The sequence below is a fragment of the Lactuca virosa genome, chromosome 7 (assembly GCF_052849685.1).
Source record: "Lactuca virosa cultivar CGN04683 chromosome 7, Lactuca_virosa_CGN04683_v6, whole genome shotgun sequence".
Taxonomy (NCBI): Eukaryota; Viridiplantae; Streptophyta; class Magnoliopsida; order Asterales; family Asteraceae; genus Lactuca; species Lactuca virosa.
This window is the reverse complement of record NC_136432.1, coordinates 72312462-72325451: the sequence shown is the minus strand read 5'-3', so window position 1 is coordinate 72325451 and position 12990 is coordinate 72312462. Positions and strand designations below refer to the sequence as shown.

The 12990-nt window shown below is 31.5% G+C and overlaps 1 pseudogene across 1 annotated transcript; it reads right to left on the bottom strand.

Moving 5' to 3' along the window:
• Window positions 1–449: 449 nt before the first annotated feature.
• LOC145124334 (eukaryotic initiation factor 4A-15-like) lies at window positions 450–2715 on the bottom strand (annotated as a pseudogene). Its single transcript, XR_013715598.1, has 5 exons — window positions 2605–2715; window positions 1969–2038; window positions 1767–1873; window positions 1260–1690; window positions 450–1175 (listed from the first exon to the last, which is right to left on the bottom strand). The product of XR_013715598.1 is annotated as a eukaryotic initiation factor 4A-15-like (transcript).
• Between the last annotated feature and the right edge of the window lie 10275 nt (window positions 2716–12990).

The window sequence follows — 12990 nt, the reverse complement described above, 5'->3', positions numbered from 1 at the left end:
TTAAGGCTTACATCCTTACCATAGAAATGTCTAGATGCATTTGTTGCTTGTCAGTGATTTGGAAATTTCAAAATGACATGAATTTTGGAGGTTTGTATCAAAATTTGTATGTTTTTTATAAATCAGCAACAACATTTATCATTGTATAAACCAGCAGGGTAAAATAATCATTTTTCATCGATCTAAGATTGGTTTTAGATTTTAAAATCCTCTTATTAATGTTGTCACCCTTAGGCCTAGACGCCTAGTTATACATATTGGTTTGGGCTTGTTGGGTCTAAGTAGACCTATGTAATGTAATTGAGCCTAACAAATCGATACAAAGTACTGCAGTAGAGATGCATATTTGTGTGTGCTTTTTAGTTTTTTCGATTTGGTTTCGGTATCTTTTTCGGTTTTGATTTTGAGTTTTTGCTCAACAAATGTATAATTAAGCTAAAAGTTAAAAGTAACATGAACCAAAACTCCCTAATAACTTTAAAAGAACACCAATTAGAATCCAAAAAGAAAGCAAGGCTATACATACACCTTGTCTGAAATTCAAATCAAATCAGCAACATTTGAAGGCAACTCCTCAACAACCACATTATAAAACTTCTGAACATCTGATAACATCTTGGCATCATCCAATGTCACAAAATTAATCGCAACACCTTTTCTTCCAAATCTCCCACTTCTTCCAATCCTATGAAGGTAGTTTTCAGGTTGGGTAGGAAGGTCATAATTGATAACAAGTGAAACCTGTTGGACATCAATACCCCTGGCCAAAAGGTCTGTAGTGATCAAGACACGTGAAGATCCTGAACGAACTCCCGCATGATAATGTCACGAGTGTTCTGGTCCATGTCACCATGTGTGGCTGACACTGTGTGGTCCCGGCTTCTCATCTTGTCAGTCAACCAGTCAACCTTCCGGCGAGTGTTCACAAAGATGACACTTTGAGTGATTGCTAGGGTTTCATAAAGATCACAGAGTGTTTCGAGTTTCCAATCTTCCTTTTCAACATTCACATAGAACTGTTTGATTCCTTCTAGGGTTAACTCATCTCTTTTCACAAGAATCCTCACTGGTTTGTTCATGAACTTTCTTGTGATCTCAAGTGCCTCTGGTGGCATTGTTGCAGAGAACACCCCAACTTGAACCTTTGGTGGAAGCAGCTGGAAGATGTCATAAATCTAAAAAGAAACATACCCGTTATTCAGATGATAATTAAGAATCAGATAAAGTAATCAAGATTTGATTTTTAGTAAAGATTAAACCTGATCTTTGAAACCCCTAGAGAGCATTTCATCAGCTTCATCAAGAACAAACATCTTAATGTAGTCAGACCTTAAAGACTGTCTACGCAGCATGTCAAACACACGTCCAGGTGTCCCCACAACAACGTGGACCCCAGCTGAGAGAATCCTCTGGTCCTCACGTACAATGGTCCCACCTACACATGCGTGGACTTTGACACCAAGGTAATCCCCAAGGGCACGCATGACTTTTTCAATCTGTTGTGCTAGTTCACGTGTAGGTGCCAAAACCAAGGCTTGACACTCAACCATATTGTAGTCAAGTTGTTGAAGGATACCAGAGCAAAAAGTTGCTGTTTTTCCTGTTCCAGATTGAGCTTGTTGAATTACATCTAGGCCCTTGGTGAAGGGGACAATTCCCCTTTGTTGAATTGCAGATGGTTTCTCAAAACCTACATAGAAGATTATCATTATCTCCATTGTTCAACCAAATTCTGAAAGTAAACAAGGATGAAAAGTCAAACTTACCATATGCATAGATGCCTCTTAAAAGGTTTTCTTGCAAACCCATAGCATCAAAACTATCATAAACCTCATCATATGATGTGAAAAAATCGAGTCCATCAGATGAAAGCCTGTATAACCAATAAATTATTAGCATGTGAAAGATTAACCTTGCTAATTTCTCATATTCAATTAGCAGTTGGATTATAGGAGGAGGAGCACTTACAGCTCGTTCATCTTTGAATCAAATTGACCCGCATCAAAATGAGATCCTTCATGAACCATAGTCGCCATGACTGCAATAATAACAGCAATAATCACTCTTAAGCAAAAGAAACAATATTAAACAAAAATCTCCTTTTTCCCCAAAATACATCTTCTCAGATAACGAAAGGCAGATTAAAATAGTTAGCACCAAATTATACATTAACTCTAATTTTTCCTGTTTCTTCACAAAATTCTACACTAAACCTAGTAAAATTTGTTTGAAGCGAGTTGAATGAACTCACACGTAACGTAAAACTCTCTCATTAGTCATTACATTCTCCGACTAACATAACAATTTTCTCTGGTAGTTTGAAAAGCAAACATCTAACGCTCGGATTAAGATACCAGCTTCCCACAATTCAAATTTCTTTGGCAATTATGTCAATCTAAATCTAGAACCATGGTAGCATAAATTCCTGTATCGTAACCTCAATCTCCTCCAGAATAGGCTTGCAACTAATATACGAACTCGAAAAAAGGAACAAGCTTCTATCGCTCGTTAAACTAAACCAATAGCATCATTCACATGCAGATAGATAGATTGATATATGTAAAAGCAGATTGAATAATAAAAAGCCGAATGAAATCAAGTTACCTTGTGAAATTGATGAAACTGATCGGAAGATTTGAGTAAATGATTGTGTATGGAAGGTTTTAGGGTTTATCAAAGCCCTAAAGAAAGTGAGTGTTTTGTTTTCTTTGTGGAATAAAGAAAATAAATGTTTGCCAATTTATAGAAGAGAGGGGTTGTATCAATAAGGAAACTTTTCTTATTTCATTTTACATGAGTTTACCATTTTACCCTTGGTTATATTGTTTCGGAGAGGGGTTGTATGAATAAGGAAACTTTTGCTATTTTAATTTACTTGATTTTACCTATTTACCCTTGGTTTTATTGTTTTGGAGAGGGGTTGAGGTATCCTATAATGTTTCAATCTTTATTACACATCTCAGTGTAACAATTCGACTGGAGTATTATAGTTTATAGTATTATATTTATCCAATTCAACAAGAATTTTTCCTTATGTAGGAAGTATTTGATACAAATTATTTGTTTATTTGAATTCAAGTAATCAATTTAACATATTCATCTCATCAAAAAGAAAGTGTTATATGAAAAAAAAATCAAAATTTATTAATTGTCTTTTCTAATTGAGAATATTCATAAATCTTTTCGTTTTTAACAATTCTGTAATGAAATAAGATAAGCATTGGAATCAATCACGACAACTTTATTAGATTATTAGATATTAGACTAGTATTATCGTTATTATATTTATCTTGTGTATCAAGTTTTCTTGTGCATCAAGTTTAGCCAAGAAGACTTTCTTTATCAACAAGTTTCTGGCATTATCTAATACATACAATTTCTGGCAAATTTAAGAAGTTTGTGTCATTGTCTGTCTTAGTAGATGGTCTACTAAGTCATGTATATACAAATTGTTTAATTTGATTTTTATAGATAGATTTTTTAAAGTTCAAATACAAATAATATTTTTAAATAAAATTATTTTATTTATTTATCTTCGAATAAAAATATTATGTATATATTAGAATATTGGATTTTTTTACGAAAAATAAAATAAAATAAAAATCTTGAGATATTTTTTCATTTATGATTGTTGAAGATGGTTGTTGAAACAACCCAAAATTTATTTAAAACCGAAGACGGTTGTTGAATCTATCCAAAAATCGTGTATTATGTATTAAGTAAACTAGGTTATAACCTGTGGAAATCACGGTCGGTATATTTAAAACTTTTATATAGATAAAAAAATAATAAATGTAAAAGAAATCAAGATATTGTCGATTGTAAGTAATTATGAATTAATTTGTTAAGCAAAATAAAAATAATAATGTTATTAGAATATGATTTTGTATTTTCAAAATTTGAATTGAATTTGATTTGTTACCAAAAAAAAGGAAATAATAAAAATCATAGAAAAATGTCACGTGTCAAAGAAACATTCTAAAAAACTGACATTTGTCATTTTTAGGTTTCATTTATTAAAAAAGGTGGATGTTTCATATAAATAGAAGTTAATACATCTAATAATTGCATACCATCAATTTGTTTAGACTCTCGAAGTATATATGTTTGATATTGAATTGGTTAGACATTGAATCAAATATGGTTCTCATATTTATTTCTTAGTTTTGATCATGTAAAAAATAGCAATTGAATTCCCAATTTTTTAATAAAAGAACAATATCTACTTTTTTATGAGAATCGATATTTTCTTATATTATTTTGTAATGCGGAATATTTTCCTTCTCGGATCAATACATTTTTATGTTATTTCGTATTATATATACAATAGTTTTATGTTGTAATTAAAAAAATATACTAAAGAACTTATTTTTGTTTTATAATTTTTTTTAAAAAATTTTGAAACACAATGAACAAAATTAAACTCTAAAAATAACATAACCAACAAATGAAATCTTAAACAAAAACTCAATATTTTAACCATTCAATCATTAAGTAACAAACATTCTTATGCTATTCAATATGATTCATAATAACAATGTTATAAGTAAACAACTAAAATAAAATATTAAAGAAAACTTTATATCAAATGAAATACTAAACAAAATCTTTAATACATGAACCACGATAAATAACACATATTTTAATATAATTCATCGTGACAATGTTATAAATGCCAACAATAATAAACGGTGATCCAAATATAGATGAAGGTGAAACTTTTATATATTTTAAAATGCCAAAGATAGTTAAACAATGACTAAGATATATATGAAGGTGAAATTTTTCTATATTTAAACAAAAGAAATGTTTACAATCTAGAACCAAAACAATAAAAAAAAAACATATATGACCAAGTTGAAAAACAAAAGTGACAAAACATAGGAAAAAACAAAGCAAAAAAACTCTATGTCAACCCTACGATCTTTCATCCACTCGTCAAATAAAGTTATCGATTAAAGACTAAATAAGCTTAGTATGAAGTGTGAGTGACTTGCAAAGTAATTTTATCATCGATGTGCTTGAAGATACCAGGTAACAACGAAAAATCACCAATATGTGCATCTGCTCATCATAAGCTTGTATGTTATTTCTAACAAAGCTATTGATTTCTTCGTTTGAGATTATGTGTGCTGTCTTTATTAATGGAAAAATAACTTCTTTGTTTGATAAGAACCGAAAGAATATATATGATATGAAGAAAATGATTATACATTAGGGATAAACAACTTGTTGATATAGTAACCAATTAGGTAAAGTCTATTATTGTCATATATTGAAATAAAAGTCAAAGAGACAAATTCACTTGTGAATGAAATTTATACAGATATAATTATAGCATGAGGTTACGATTAACTGGTTAATTGATTTGCAATCGGTTTCCCCATAAAAAATGAGTGATTCCATTAAATATGTATTGAGAACCAATTTCCCTATAAAAGACAGATAGTTGCATTGCATGGATCGAGAAGTTTCCACATTACATATTCGTCTTCCATGCATTCATGGTTCGTACTTACAGTTCTTTGCTATTTATAGTGAAACCAACCAATGGCCAATATTGTCTTTATCTTAAATAACTCTTAGTTTTATTAACACTTATAGTAGAAATTGTAACGTCCCAAAAGTAATGACATAAAATTTTCGTTTTTAGATTAGTAAATCGTTAATACATAACATTTCCATAAAACCAAGGTAATCAAGATTTATCAAAACATCATCAAATCAGAGTAAATCACAGAATGCGGAAACATGTGGTGTGTGCTCTGCAATCATCCCGAGTTCTCCCAACCGAAGCACCTGAAACATAAACTGAAAACCGTAAGCACAAAGCTTAGTGAGTTCCCCACGATACCACATACCACACATACATAAATCATATATTGAGCCCCCGCCCTCCATTGGGCCTCGCCCGGTCTTGAGTCCCACTTGGCCTCGGGCCCCACCCGGCATCGAGCCCCGCTCGGATTACAGATCTGTCAATCACCAGGCCCCGCCCGATACACACATAATCATATAACCATATAATCATATAAACATGTAACCTTACTAGCACATACAATAATCACAAAGACTATAGCATACCATACATTCATCGAGTCCCGCCCAGCATCGAGCCTCGCCCGGTAAGCATAAAAACACATACTGATAACTAGCATACGATATACTCATCAGGCCCCGCCTGGCATCGGGCCTTGCCCGGTAAGCATACCATCATATAACACATGCAAGAGTCGAACAGACATCTAGCATCCTAACATATAAACCATGGTCGACATTAGTGCCTTCAACACGCTAAACCCAGTGAGGAGACTCACCTCGCACTGCCGAATCACACAGAAAATCCTTGGCTGGTGGCTAACTGATCCCCGAACTATCAATATCAAAACAAAACCTATTTAACAAACGGGTTCCAATCCATAACAATAAATCCATACTCGGGGTAAAAAAACCATTTTACCCTTAACCTAACTTGGTCCAAGACTAAGGCCCAAACTCATAATCTGAAAGGCCCAAAAGCCAAATCCCACCTGACTGAGTACGCGTGGCGTACTCAGTTGTACGCTAAGCGTACACACTATTTGGCTTGTACGCTGTGCGTACAGACTTGTACGCTCAACGTACTCATCCATTAAGCCAAAATCGACATTAAGCTCTTAATGCTTAAATCCAAAAGTCTAAACCACAGATATGAGTTCAAACAAGTGTCTAGAACCATAAAGTCACTGACTTGGTGACTTTGCATGCCTAAAAGAACCCAACTTTAAGATATAGCATTACACTTCACCAAATGGACACAATCTCATGCATGGGGTATTCCAAACCCTAAAGGAGACAACTTCATGAATCTAGAACCTCAGAACCACCAAGAGTGGCAACTCATAGCTTCTGGAGTGGTACCAAACCACTAGATCTCATTCTTGGGGCCAAAAAGGAAATCAAAACTTAACATAATAGATCTAAGCCATCAATGAACAAGATCATAGCTTTTTACCTCAAACAAGCTTGAAATGAAGCACATAATCAAGATCCACAAGCTCTTCCTTGATTCACAACCTTGCACCAAACTCCTTCTTCTTGAATAAGAGCCAAAACACACCAAGATGCACACCATGAGCTCAAAAACACCACCATGGAGGTTGAAGGACGATTTATAGGGTTTTGGGGACTTGGAGGCTGGTAAAGAGGCCAGTCCTAACGACTTAATGTGCTTATATATGGTACAACATCAAAAATTAGGGTTATCTCATAAACCTCGTATGCCCCGCGGACTCCTCGTGTGCTGGGCATACGAGGTCTCACACCCCCGATCCAACCTTCGTAGTACGCTAAGCGTACACCACAGTACGCCTCGCGTACTGCCCATCGCATCAGTACGCCCCGCGTACTCCCTAGGTACGCCCCGCGTACTAGGGTTTCCCCTCAAACCCTAACATATTCTGAAGGCCATAACTTCCCCGTTATAAATCTGATTTCGATGATCCATATATCCATGAAAAGGTAACAAGAAGTTCTACACTTTAATCAACTCGTACATGCCTTACCATTTCCCGAACAAACATCCAATTTCCATAAAAGCCCGAGCTGACATATTACCAAAATACCTTTTGACTCCAAAACAAAAACCGAATACCCGGATCATCCAAATTACATCATCCACCTCCAAATGAGCCCAAATCTTAATTCTTCAAGGGTCCTAAGTCTGCTAATACCCAATCCCTGATCACCACCTCGAAATGGGAAACGATTCGAAACAGGGTGTTACATAAATTGTAAAAACAAATATGTGTAAACAACATACAAAAGACCAAGATTCATTGCATAGTGTAAGAAACTAGACACGGTTAAGGCTACTTTCAAACATCATTCATCCAATTGTACCTAAACAATATAAAAACTTAAAACGTATTTATGCATGTAACATACAATTTTTATTATATAAATAAAGGTTCTTGTAATAACTTTGGTCAACAGAGTCAATAACATGATAGAGATGATCATTATTAAATATTCTTATAGTTGCAATGCAAAATAAATGTTAAATAGCTTGCTTTTAATCGCCCCATATTTGGATTGTGGTCAACATAGTCAAATACCATGATATTTGAGTGGATGCTCAAAAGACATAATGAAGCCAAAAGGGTCAATTTGATAATGTTAGATGATTCATAAGTAAAGACTTATTGAAGAGGATAAAGGTCAATGAGATATTGCTTGATAATTCACAAGAGGAAAAACTATCTTGAGGGAATAAATGTTATGAAATAAGATCTCATGATATGATCAAAAGAAAATCGTACAAGCATTAGTTAGATTCAATGTAAACTATTTTGTGTTCGGGGGTAGATCTATAACCTTGTTCTTTGAGGAAATTTCCAAAGTATATCTCCAATGTTGTCTATAAAATGAGGATATGTAAAATCCTTTAACATCTCCCATTAGTTTGATCTTATCTTCAAAATCATTTATGGTGTTATTGAAAGTATCTTCAGTATTGTTCCCTTTTGACGACTTCATGTACATATGATGCCTCCACAATGAAGAATAGCATTGATTGTGATGTTTCATCTGGACCAAAACCCAAAAATCAAAAACTAATAAACTAAAGATATGGATAGAATGAATAACATACGTTAACACTTCATTTATACACACCAAAAAGGTTGCTTACAATGCAACTGAAAGATCAAAAGTTGGCATTACATATCTAAACAACTCATCCTGAAGATATTCCTAAAGGATGAGGCCATAACAAAGATTTGTTGATATATATATATATATATATATATATATATATATATATATATATATATATTAGAGAAGATTTTGTTATGGGTGATGAATGGTATAATAGAAGAGTCTATTTATAGTATTTATTTTTAATTAAATTGATTGCAACTGGAATAATAATGTGTGAGACTCGATGTCATAATGATAGTAGGTGATTTGACTATTCATATAGCTTTGTAGTGTAAACAATTGGATTATAATGAAGGGAAGTGATTCATCAATATTTGTTTTATATAGGATATAGATTGTGTGAGCTCAAATTATATACCTAAACACATTTAAGGATATTATTACTTTGGTGGCAAGGTTTCAACAATTAATCATTTATATGCATTGGAAACCCAAAAAATGGGAAATGAGTCTCTTTGTGTCATGATTATACATCATCTAAGTTCCTTTATTTGAATATAAGTAATCTATTATTAACCCAAAATCAATAAATATATTTGCATCTTATATCAACCAAAAAGTAGCAAACATATTTTCATCCTTTTTCAAACTAATCAAACTGGTATTCATATATCATCTGGTTTCTTCTTGTTGGTCCTAAAACACAATTCAATCAAGCAATAATAATAACACAATCAAATTCTTTGAAACTAAAACCTTATTTAAGAATTTGTTTCGTAGAATACAAAAGATATTTAAATAACAACCTTTGATTAAGAAAACACTCTTGACCAAGAATTTTCACAAAGAACGTTATTGAATATATATAACCAAAGACCTATAAACCCTAGCTTAACATACAATCTAGGTATATTCAAATAGTGAATCCCTAAAGATCATGGATTCTTTAGTTATATGGAAACTCTATCTTCATATGATCCTTATCACAAATAATGGATATGCCTTTCGGCACAAGAGTTCTTCACGTTGTCGGATATACTGAGCACCGTCAACACTTGTCGAAACCATTAGTTGTTGGGCTTTTAATCAAAAGAGTAAATTACACGAATGGTCCATATGGTTTAGGGTAATTTGCGTGTTTGGTCCATAGCTTATTTTTTTAACTCGAAAGGTCCCTACTGTTTGTTTTTGTTACGGTATTGGTCCCTATCTTACCTAAAAGTACTATTTTGCCTTTGATTTTTTAATTTATTTAAATCAAAACACCCCCAACCCGACTCCCCTCACTTTACCTTACCTACCTCACCATTTTTCTCTATTTAAACAATAGTCTTTTTAGGTAAGATAGGGACCAAGCGCATAACAAAAACAAACAATAGGGACCAAACGCGTAACAAAAACACATACCAGGGACCTTCCAAGTTAAAAAAATAAGTTAGGGACCAAACGTGCAAATTACCCCAAACCATAGGGACCATTCGTGTAATTTACTCTAATCAAAAACATAATATATATAGGCAACGGAAGATTTGATAATTTGAATAACATAAAACAAGTTTATAACCCACCAAGGATCTTCTTGCAAAGTTTGGAAAGAAAAACAAGCACCAAAGAAGAAGATGGAGAAAATTACAACCTTTGTAGTTCTTTGGATCCTCTTGGGAGGCTTGGAAGTTGATGGAGAATTATGAACTATAGAGACACCAACAATATATGAACTTGATGTAGAATGCTAGTTCTTTTGTATAAAACTCTTAATACTCTTAAGCTTTATGTTCTTATCAAAATAATCTTCATGTGTTCTTAACAAAACTAGAGAGAGTGAGATGAAGAGAACGAATTTCAAATTTTGCATGAGTTAAGACAAGATAATGAAAGCCTCACTTTATATATAAAGTCTTTGGTCCATAATTTCGTAACACTTTAAGAACCCATGCCCCTAAAGCCTATGTGTTCCCCATGTTTCAAGCCATGCCTTTCTTTTGAATAAATTAATCAAAAGCCCATCACTCCTTATTTTAATCATATTATCCATGCTTGTCTTTTTAGAGGATTTTTCATTTCGTTAAACAAACGAAGAGCTCATACTCTCTTTTGTCTAGCCATATTTCAAAATTATAAAGGTAAAAGAAGACAAAATTCTTTTATATTTTATAAACCATGTTTATAAAATATAAATTTTAACTTTTTGGTAAAAGATAAAAGAATTTATCTAGTCCAAAATATTGTGCATGACTTATTAATTCATACCATATGAATTACATGATGTTACTTGCTAATGAAAAATTATTATTTCCTAGAAATAAATAATTTCCAATTTAATTTTAAGAGTTTATTGAATATTTATTAAAATCAATTTCTAATAAATAATCAATTATATCAAGTTGTTGTTAGTGTGACCCTTTAGTATCATATGTTAATTAGTGATATCACTTTAATATGATTATTGAGCATACTAGATCTTTCATCAGTGGCATTGGCAGCGACAATGGCATCGACAACTTTTGACTCAACAATTTCCCCATATTTGATGATGTCAAAATGATTCTATACTAAAGAAAGAACTCTTTATAATATTTACAAAACTACACATAATACAAAAGACACACTTATATAAGAAATCCTTCAGTTGTAATATAACTTGCACGTGTTGCATACTCTTCACCTTCACTTAAGATCTCATGCTTGACATGAACAAATTTGTGATTGTCTCTCAGCTCTCTTCTCTTCTCTTTTTCATTTTTACATAAAGAAAACTATAAAACCCTCTAGAAATTTCACACCCATACACATTTCTCTTGGCTTGAAAAAATGAGTAGTAAGAGTTCTTGGCAAATCTAAATTTCTCATAAGGCACATAACCCCATTCCTATCTTTGTAGAAGATTCCAAACTCAGGAGAGTCAACTGACTTGTAACATTCAAGCACCATACCCATAAGTAACCTATTGTTGATCTCCAAAGCTCCATAAGGAAGTAGTACATCCAAAGGACTCATCAATTACATCTTGAGCTTGTCTTATTTTCCTTGAAATTCTTGAAGGATCTTTTTTAGGGACAAATTATACCAAATTTAACTTTTGCATCTTTTAATCATCTTTGTCAAAGCTAATTCTTAGCTCTTAATATAGAATCCCTTCATAAGAAGAAATAATATCTAGTATTTCTCCCAATTCATTGTATCCATATTTCAAAGAAGTCAGAAACTAGCAGTTGCTTTAGAAAGTCATATGTACCCCTAGCTCAAGTTAGATGTACAATCAAGACTAGGCGAATACCCACGCGTTGCGCAGAATACAACAATATATTTTGAATTTTTTACAAATATATGTTTTTTTAAATATATCAATGACATTGTTATTAGTTTTTATATAATAAATCTTATAATAAGTTGGTATAAACATTGTTTTTTTTTAATTATATGATAATGTAGATATCTTTTAAAATTGTATAATCCTAAATGTCTTAATGACGTCTACCTGCAAGTTACTTATGAATAAATTAAATATAATATATGATTTAATGATATTTATAGTTGTTGTTATGATTAATTAATTTTAAAAATTTTATATGCTTAAGATTTTAATTTCTATCATTGTAATTATTTAAAACATCAAACATTGTTTTTGTTTTTAAAGACAACAATATAATTTTTGTATATAATTTTACTTTTAACTATTGTTGTTGTAAGTTATTTAAAATAACGTATTTCGAAACTCTTAATTATTTTAATTTGGTTTCAAAAATTTAGTATTTTTAAAATTTATTTGATGAATATTGTTAGTTTCTATGATTGTAGTTATTTAAAACAAAAACATTGTTCTTATTTTTAAAGAAAGTATTATAGTTTTTTATATAATATTGCTTTTAGCTATTCTTATTGTAAGTTATTTGTAAGCTATTTATTTGAAAATTGTTAATGATTATAAAAAATAGTTTCATGTTTTTTTTGTTAATTTAGGATCTTTAACTATTTATAAAACAGTCTCTTGATTTTTTTCAAGTTTAACAGAAATTTTGATTTAAGTTAATTGTTTAATATTATAATGAAATTAATAATTTAAATATTTTGCATCAACTCATAAATTATAAAAATGTTGTGACTTTAAAATGATAATTGCTCACATACGAAAACATATTTAAACTAATAAGTTAACTATAATATGTTAAAAAGTTAAACTCATAATTTTATAAATAGAAATATAATATGAGATTTTAATATTTAGTTTAGTCAATCGTTTGAATGACTTATACCCGCGAGTTACACATGAATAAAATTAAATATAATATATGGTTTAATGTTATTTATAGTTGTTGTTATTGTTAATTAATTTTTTAAAATTTATTTTCT